At 40.3% G+C, this 7,451-nt stretch overlaps 1 long non-coding RNA gene across 1 annotated transcript; it reads left to right on the top strand.

The window, feature by feature from the left end:
* The first annotated feature begins 1,030 nt into the window (after window positions 1-1,030).
* LOC136786456 (uncharacterized) lies at window positions 1,031-6,003 on the top strand. Its single transcript, XR_010825163.1, has 3 exons — window positions 1,031-1,163; window positions 1,261-1,326; window positions 4,750-6,003. It is a non-coding gene; the product is annotated as an uncharacterized lncRNA (long non-coding RNA).
* Window positions 6,004-7,451: the final 1,448 nt, after the last annotated feature.

Genomic DNA, 7,451 nt, shown 5'->3' with positions numbered 1-7,451 from the left:
CTTTTTCAGTTCCTGATGAAAAGACAAGTTTTAACAGATGTAGTGTGAATGAGAAGCTGAGCTGTTTCCTCAAAGCGTAGTCTCTGTTTAATGGCATTTTCACTACAGAACTGTTATTGAAATTTGTGTGGGTGATGTCAGTTTGATGGGCTCAGCACTTTTAGGGGACATTGACAGAAACTAAATTGGAAAAATGCAACAAATGTTAGGTTTTAGCAGAGTATCGACTTAATATAGATTGAACAGAGGAGAAAAATATTGCGTGGTGTGCAACTTGAACTTCACATTGTCTTATTAAAGACTCTGCAATGGATAACACTGCCTGTTTTGCCCTCAGCTGTAGACCTAGTAGATCATTCATGTAAGGAGTAATAATATACCACTCCGTGGCCCTTTGTTAGAACTGCCACAAGGTATTTTAAAAATCTGTTTTCATTACTTACAAAAATCTACACTCTATTTCTGTATAACTGCTTTTGTTGTTGTTGTTTGCTCCTTCCCCACTTTCTTATCCCTGGCCCCACATCTATTTCTTACTCATTTGTTTAACCCAAATTTATTTCTTATATATTGCAGTCAATCATATATCCCTTGAAACTCTGAAGTCCCCAAACCTCTGTATGTAATTAGATGCATTTGCCAATTTTCCCATCTTAATAGTGTACCTAAGAAAAATGTGTCAGAAGAAGTACTAGTTTATATCAATGGGAAATTTTTTCCTGCTGTTTGGATTAAATTGATTAATTGAAAAATTGAAAACTGGGTCAATCAACTTAGATTTTCATAAGAAAAAGCAATAAGCCTCTCAATATAAGCACAGTATTAACTTTAGCTTTTTAATCTGTATGTGGTTTTAAGTTATTAACTGTGAGGATCCATATTAAAAATATATAGGCTCTGGATTTAGAGAACATTCTCTTCATGCTTCTGTCACCAATATGAATCCAAAGCAATTTAATCTGATATTAGCCAAAACTCTTATTAACAAACCAAGAACAGCTGTTGGTTTGCCAGACTGGGGTGTGGCTTGTTTGTGTCCTGTTAAGATGGCCACGATGCCTCACCAGAAACACAAATCCCTGTTACTGGTGGTAGACCTAGCTGTAAAACACTCTTCTGGCAGGAAACTAATGTATCCTAATGATGATTTCCAGGAGATTAAGGTGCTTGTACTGATGACCATTTTGGAGGTTGCATCTCTCAACCTCTTTCACACAGATGCACGTGGTTATATTGTTGTTTGCTCCACATACCCTATAGCTTCCTTTCTGTCTGCTGTTAGACTGGAGGAGAGCAGGATCTGCTATCTTCTCTGGAGAGCCAGAGGTGAGTTTACCTCTTTCTTCAATATGCAATAGAAAAGAGGTCTTTTTATTGTTTTGTTTTTGAGTTGTTTTCTGCAACATCAGATGAGTTTTGCTATAATACATGACTCCATCACAGTATGTTTCTTTATGTTCATAATCATGTTTTGGATGTATGTGTAATTTCAGTGAGCTCCTCCTGACTTCCACCACAGCAATCTGTACCCCTTTTACTGCTTTCCAGGTTATAATCATCCATTATGAGGCTGGCTTCCTACTTCTTTACCTTACTACAGCAATTTAATTTACCTTATTTCTGAGTCAGTATCCTGGGAACTGAAATCTGTTCCTTCTGGAACACTGACCGAAATGTGGTTGATCTCAGGATGCGGTTATTTTCTCAGGTAGGTCTCTGGGCATGCAAATACACTAACTATAGTTAGTTAACTATACACAGTTCAGTCAGGAAGCACAGGCGTGTTCTTAGGCTCGTGTAAGACTTGTGCTGCACAGCTGTATTTAAATCAAGTGCAGATCAATAAAAATGTTGTGTTTTAGCTTATTAAATCTTGCTTCAGTCTCTTGAGAATTGTTGGTATGGAAGTAGTGGTTCTTTGCTGATCTCACAACTCAAGTATTATGCATGGCTATACATATCACACACCATTCTGCAACATTTTTAAAATATTCTGTGTTGGTATGGTTACAAATGCGGGAAGTTTGCTTAAGCTTTGCCTAAGTGAGAACTTCCAGGTGATCGTCTTCCATGCATCTTCCATGATCAATGTTACTGGACAGTAATAATCCACAGTATACCTCACATTGACTAACACATCGAAACTAGTGGAAAGTCTGAAATGTCAACTGTGAAAACAGTAGACTTTTTGGTAGTGGGTAATTGTCACATGTTTGTGGACCGCATGCCCAGAGACCATGGTTGTAACTGTGTAATATAGATTTTTAGCATTTTGCTTTTTCTTTAAAAAAAATATATATATAAATACAAAATTCATTATTTGCATTTTTGCATTTAGCTTGTGCTAAAAGCTTTTTTTTTTAGAAAAAAACTAACCAGATGAGTTTATGCACTAGCCTCTGGGTTTTGCACACTGTGAGAAAAGCTGTTTACTTTCAAAAGTAAAGTTTAGAATTGACCCTTCATGACAAAATATAATATGAATATTACATCTCCCAAAACCTCAAATGAAGAATATTATTAGTATTTCTCCAGTTTGCATTCTTTTCATGACTGCAGCACAAGGCTGGATGTGATTTTTCTGTCTTGAAACAAACATGGTAATAAGTCTATCTGGTCTGCCAAAGAAAGATGCAAAATCCAGACAGTTCTTTGTACTGTCAAATGAAATGAGGCTATTTTGAATAGTGCTTAGGATATACAGCATATGGCATACTGCTGATTTTTGCTTTTGAAGGATCATATTGGATTCACATATCTGATGATAGAATTCCAAATGCATCCCACAAAATACTGAAGTTGCAACTTGGCATGTTGTTTGAAGAGTTTCAGAACCATAAAAAGTTACTGTTTTTCTTGGTTCTGTTCCAGCACTTCCCCTCTTTTATTAAAGCTAATCTCTTAGCTTTCGACTAATTACAGTTGTTTCTAAGGATAACAAAAATATAAATTAGGCAGATTGTTTCCCCCTTTTTACAAATCCAAGTACTTTGTGAGGTCATTCTACATTTTGCTGTTCATCCCCTTGCAAAACACATGGACTATGGTTTCAGTCTTCTGACATAAGGCTTCAATCTAAAACCCTATCAATAACAGCAATATTCATGATCTGTTGGAACATACTCCCTGAATTTGTGGGAAGTAGCTCATTTGTGACTTTCTACAGCGTAAGCTTTACTATTGGTACTGAAGCTTATGATTCCCAATCATGTTGTCATTTGAGGGGTTCAAGAGAGCATCATTGCCTCGGTGCTGCATGTCTGCCCATATGATCTAATTGTTAATCTTTCAGTACACATATGAAGCCAGTGCTCATGGATTTGGGCAGTAAAGATGGATCACTGCTGTCTTTTGTCTTCTGTATCTTGATGCCTTATTAAGATTCAGATTTTTCTAGACTTGGCAAGGCAAACAAAAACGACACGTTCATTGTATCTGTTTCGTAATTTTCAAGATAATTTCATGTTGATCAAGCTGTCTTTTTGGAGATGTGAATGTGATTTTAGATGTTCAAAGCTCTGCTATGAAGCATGGTTTAATGATTAAGTAAACTTCAGATTCTGATGTATCCTTTCTTCCCCCCTGTACCTGTGGAGTTCCATATCTCCCTTGTGGTGGCATCACTAATCATCCAGTGTCCTTGTTCAGCACTCTGGTATAGCTAGGAACAAATTGCTTCATAGGATTCATTTCCAGAGGGGTTGAGGAGTTGAGCCGAATGCATGCTTGTCTTAAACTTTAATCTCAAAAACAAACAAAACAAAAACAATAAATAAATAAAAAAAGTATCAGCTCAGCTGTTGTGTATATTTTGTTGTGAGAGAGGCAGTGGGCACCAGCTTAATAAACACAGTTAGGCACTTGGTTTGATCCAAGTCCTGTAGCTCTGAAATATATTGCACTGCTGTCTTAAATCACCCAGTATGTTCAAACCTTGGCTTGAATAATGCACTTACAAAACAGATTAATCGCTTCATTTAGGTGGCCTTTATTTCTGTGTGTGCTATTTTGGGACACCAGGTATTACACATGTGAACATTCCACCTGTGCTCTGATGTTATTGATTACAAAGTGTTTTTTTACTGTTAGCTCTGTGATCCAATATATATTGTGAGCCTGCCCATCTCTTTGTTTTCTTACACAAATTTAATATTGCTTCTACAGTATTTTCCTGCAGTCTAATTTTCCAGTAACTCTTGTTTTTTATAGGCTAAAAAATACCTCAGAGAAAGAGTTTGTTGATTGGCATTGTTTTTTTTTTTTATAAAGGGCTATTTTTGTCTTACAGTTTCTTCTCTATTTTTTTTGTGGTCGCTTTTTCAAAATGAATAGCAAACCTACTGTATCTCAGAGCTGATATACCTATTTTTCCTCTTTTTTTTTGCTGCTATTTCCTTAGGAATTTCCTGGTGATACATATGTTGCCTATGAAGATGATGCCCTTTTTGTATTTCATTTTATTCCTTTCTTCCCAAAAGCTTCATGTTCCTGAAATTTTAATGTAAAACATTTTTTTGTTTTAAATGTCTTATTCTCAGATGATCCATAATTGTTTTATTCAATCATTAAATTATAAGGTGCCACTTTTTTATTTCTGTCATTTCCTCGCTGATCCACAATTGTATGACCTAAAAGCAAACTTCAATTTTAACATCTTCTAAAAATATTTTCCTGGGTTCTGTTGCTACAGCTTCTGTTTGACATGAACTGCTGCTGTTATTCATTTGTTCCATTTCAAAACAATTGCAGGAGCAGAACCCATTTTGGCCATGCACTGTCTGGAGGATGCACAATGCAGCTAGAGCAGTTACCAAGTCTGCAAATATTGGACAAATTCCAACCTGCAGGTGCATGAGGATTGATTTTTGACTGGATACTTAGAGGGGAAATAAATGACACTTTTGTAATCCTACTGCTATCTTTTTGGCTAATATTTTCTTATCTTAAATCTTGTGGGATTTGGGCAGGTTAAAGACATTCAAAGGGAAATTAGAAATTTTTACCCATAGTAGACATTTCTAAAGCAGGTTCTCAAAAAAAAATATATACATTATTAATGATTTTTGCAAGAAGCTTTCTTGAAAGCAGTAACAAGCAATGAGAATATCAAACTTCAAAACATCATGCTGAAACTTTCTGGGGAAAGCTATGAGATTGCAATGGGATATGTGAATTTAGACAACTGATACTGCAGCATAAGCCTCTGTAACTTCAGCTGGCTCACTTGAATGATCTAATTCAGGCTAACCTGGCAATGAATATGAGGCAATCTGAGCTGTTAATTTGTCTTGGCACTTCAGCCCATGGGAAGACTAAGGTGAGATAGAGATGGCATCCCAAGTTAAAACACCGGTTGTGCTGTTCTTGATGCTATTTTATCTTAGGCTGATTGACAGTTTTAGGGAAATATTTGTATTTTTTTCTTGGTAGAGAGATTTTGTAGGGTAGTCTCCAAACACTGTCAGCTACTTCTAAACTATTGCAAAAATATTTTATAAATAGTTAAAATGAGTGAAATATATAGAAATGAATCTGAACTGAGTAAAATTCAATGAAAGAAGCAATGTCTTACTGACAACTTTATCTCTGTTGAAGATGAGGGTTGGTGACAAGGCAGATTGACTGCAATGCATCGTTTTCAGATAATCTGTACCTCTTTAATCTGTGTCTTTTGGTTTTGAAGCTGTATAGCTATATATAATATATATATATTATATATATATAATAGCTATATAGCTATTGTCTCAAAAGAGTTAAGAAAGAAACCAAAGGTTGTTTAATGGTGACAATCACAACAACTAACAATGCAGACAGACTGTAAAGGCGAGGTGTACTGGGTCTGGCTGGGATGGAGTTAACTTTCCCTGCAGCAGCCCATACAGTGCTGTGCTCTGCACTTGTACCTAGAGCAGCATTAGTATCACACCAGTGTTTTCTGCTGCTGAGCAATCCTGGCACTGCATCACGACTCCCTCCAAGCTCCCAGAGCCAGCAGGCTGGGGGTGGGCACATCACCAAGGCAGCTGACCTAAACTGACAAAGGGATATTCCATGCAATATGATGTCACACTCAGCAATAAAAAGTGGGAAAGGGAAAGGAGTTTGAGGAGGCTTTCGTGGTGGAAGCGTCTGTCCTCCCAAACAACCATTACATGTATGGAGGCCCTGCTTCCCAGGATGTGGCCAAACATCACTCATTGATGGAAAGCAGAGAGTAACTTGTTTTTTCTCTCTCTCTGTGCTTCTGCACACGGCCTTTGCTTTTTTTTTTTTTTCTTTTATCTCCCCTCTCTCCCTTTTCTCTTTAATTAAATCATCCTTATCTCAAACCTTGATAACCAATTATTTCCTTGTCCTTCCTGCACCTGGTAATGGTTTTCAGAATGAGGGCTTCCAGCACCTTCCCAGGGAAGGAGGTGAGTGTGACCAGCCTGGGGTTCCCCTGGTCCTCCTTCATGCCTGGCTTGTGGATGGCAGTGACGTTTGCTTCCCTGCACTCTTGGGGCACTTCTTGCAGTTGCCAGGAACAAGCAACGATTCCTGAGAGTGGCCTTGCAATGGCATCAGCCAGCTCCCTCCACGCTCATGGGGGAATCCCATCAGGGTTCCTGGACTTCTCTCTCTTGGTTTTCTCAAGGCTTGCCTGACCCCATGGGTGGGGTTTCCGTGGCAAGGTTGAGGTAGCGGGCTGGGGGGTTGCAGAGGTGGGCTCTGAGAAGAGACTGGGGGCTGCCTCTTCTCATGGGAAGCCCCCATCAGCTGCCTGGGCCTCCTACTGCAGGCCCCTGAGCCCGAGGCCTCAGCTGTCGTGTGATGGGCTGGTGCAACAGCCCCGAGGCAGCCGGGCTCTCTCCGCTCCTCTCCCTGAGGGCGGCGTGCAGCAGAGATGCCCCCTGTGCAGTCTCCAGGACTGCATGGGGGTGCAGTGAGGGACGGGGAAGGAGGACTCAAACACCACTTCAAAGTTCACTGTTCTTGGTGGCCAGGAGACGAACGCAGGCCGGCTGCGCTACGCCGTCTCCACTTCCTCCACCTGTGGGACACCCATCTTGGCGGCTCTGGTGTCTGCCTGCTGTCGGGGTGCTGAGCCATGGGCAAGGAGCTGGGCCCAGCCTGAGGCTCTGTGTCACGCCACGGCCTCCAGGAATGGCCTGAGTGGTGATTCCTTGCACGCCTCCCAGGCCTGGCATCGTAGCGAGGCCTTGCCAGCCTTTCTGGAGGTGGCGTCACCTGCCTTGGCTGGATCTCACCTTCTGGAGAGTCCACGTCCATGGGCAGGACATCGTCCTCTGTGGGTGGCACCTGCACAGGCTGCACGCGCTGTTTCAGCCAGTCCCTGTTCATGGTATGGCCATTGTCCTTTGAGGGTGATATGTTGCCTGTCCTCCCCCATTTTTTCTCAGGGTCCCCATGTGTGGGCTGGATGTAGTCTTGCCTGTCAGGTGTCACCA

Source organism: Anser cygnoides, chromosome 15, assembly GCF_040182565.1.
Source record: "Anser cygnoides isolate HZ-2024a breed goose chromosome 15, Taihu_goose_T2T_genome, whole genome shotgun sequence".
Classification (NCBI taxonomy): Eukaryota; Metazoa; Chordata; class Aves; order Anseriformes; family Anatidae; genus Anser; species Anser cygnoides.
This window is presented reverse-complemented; position numbering and strand designations above follow the sequence as displayed.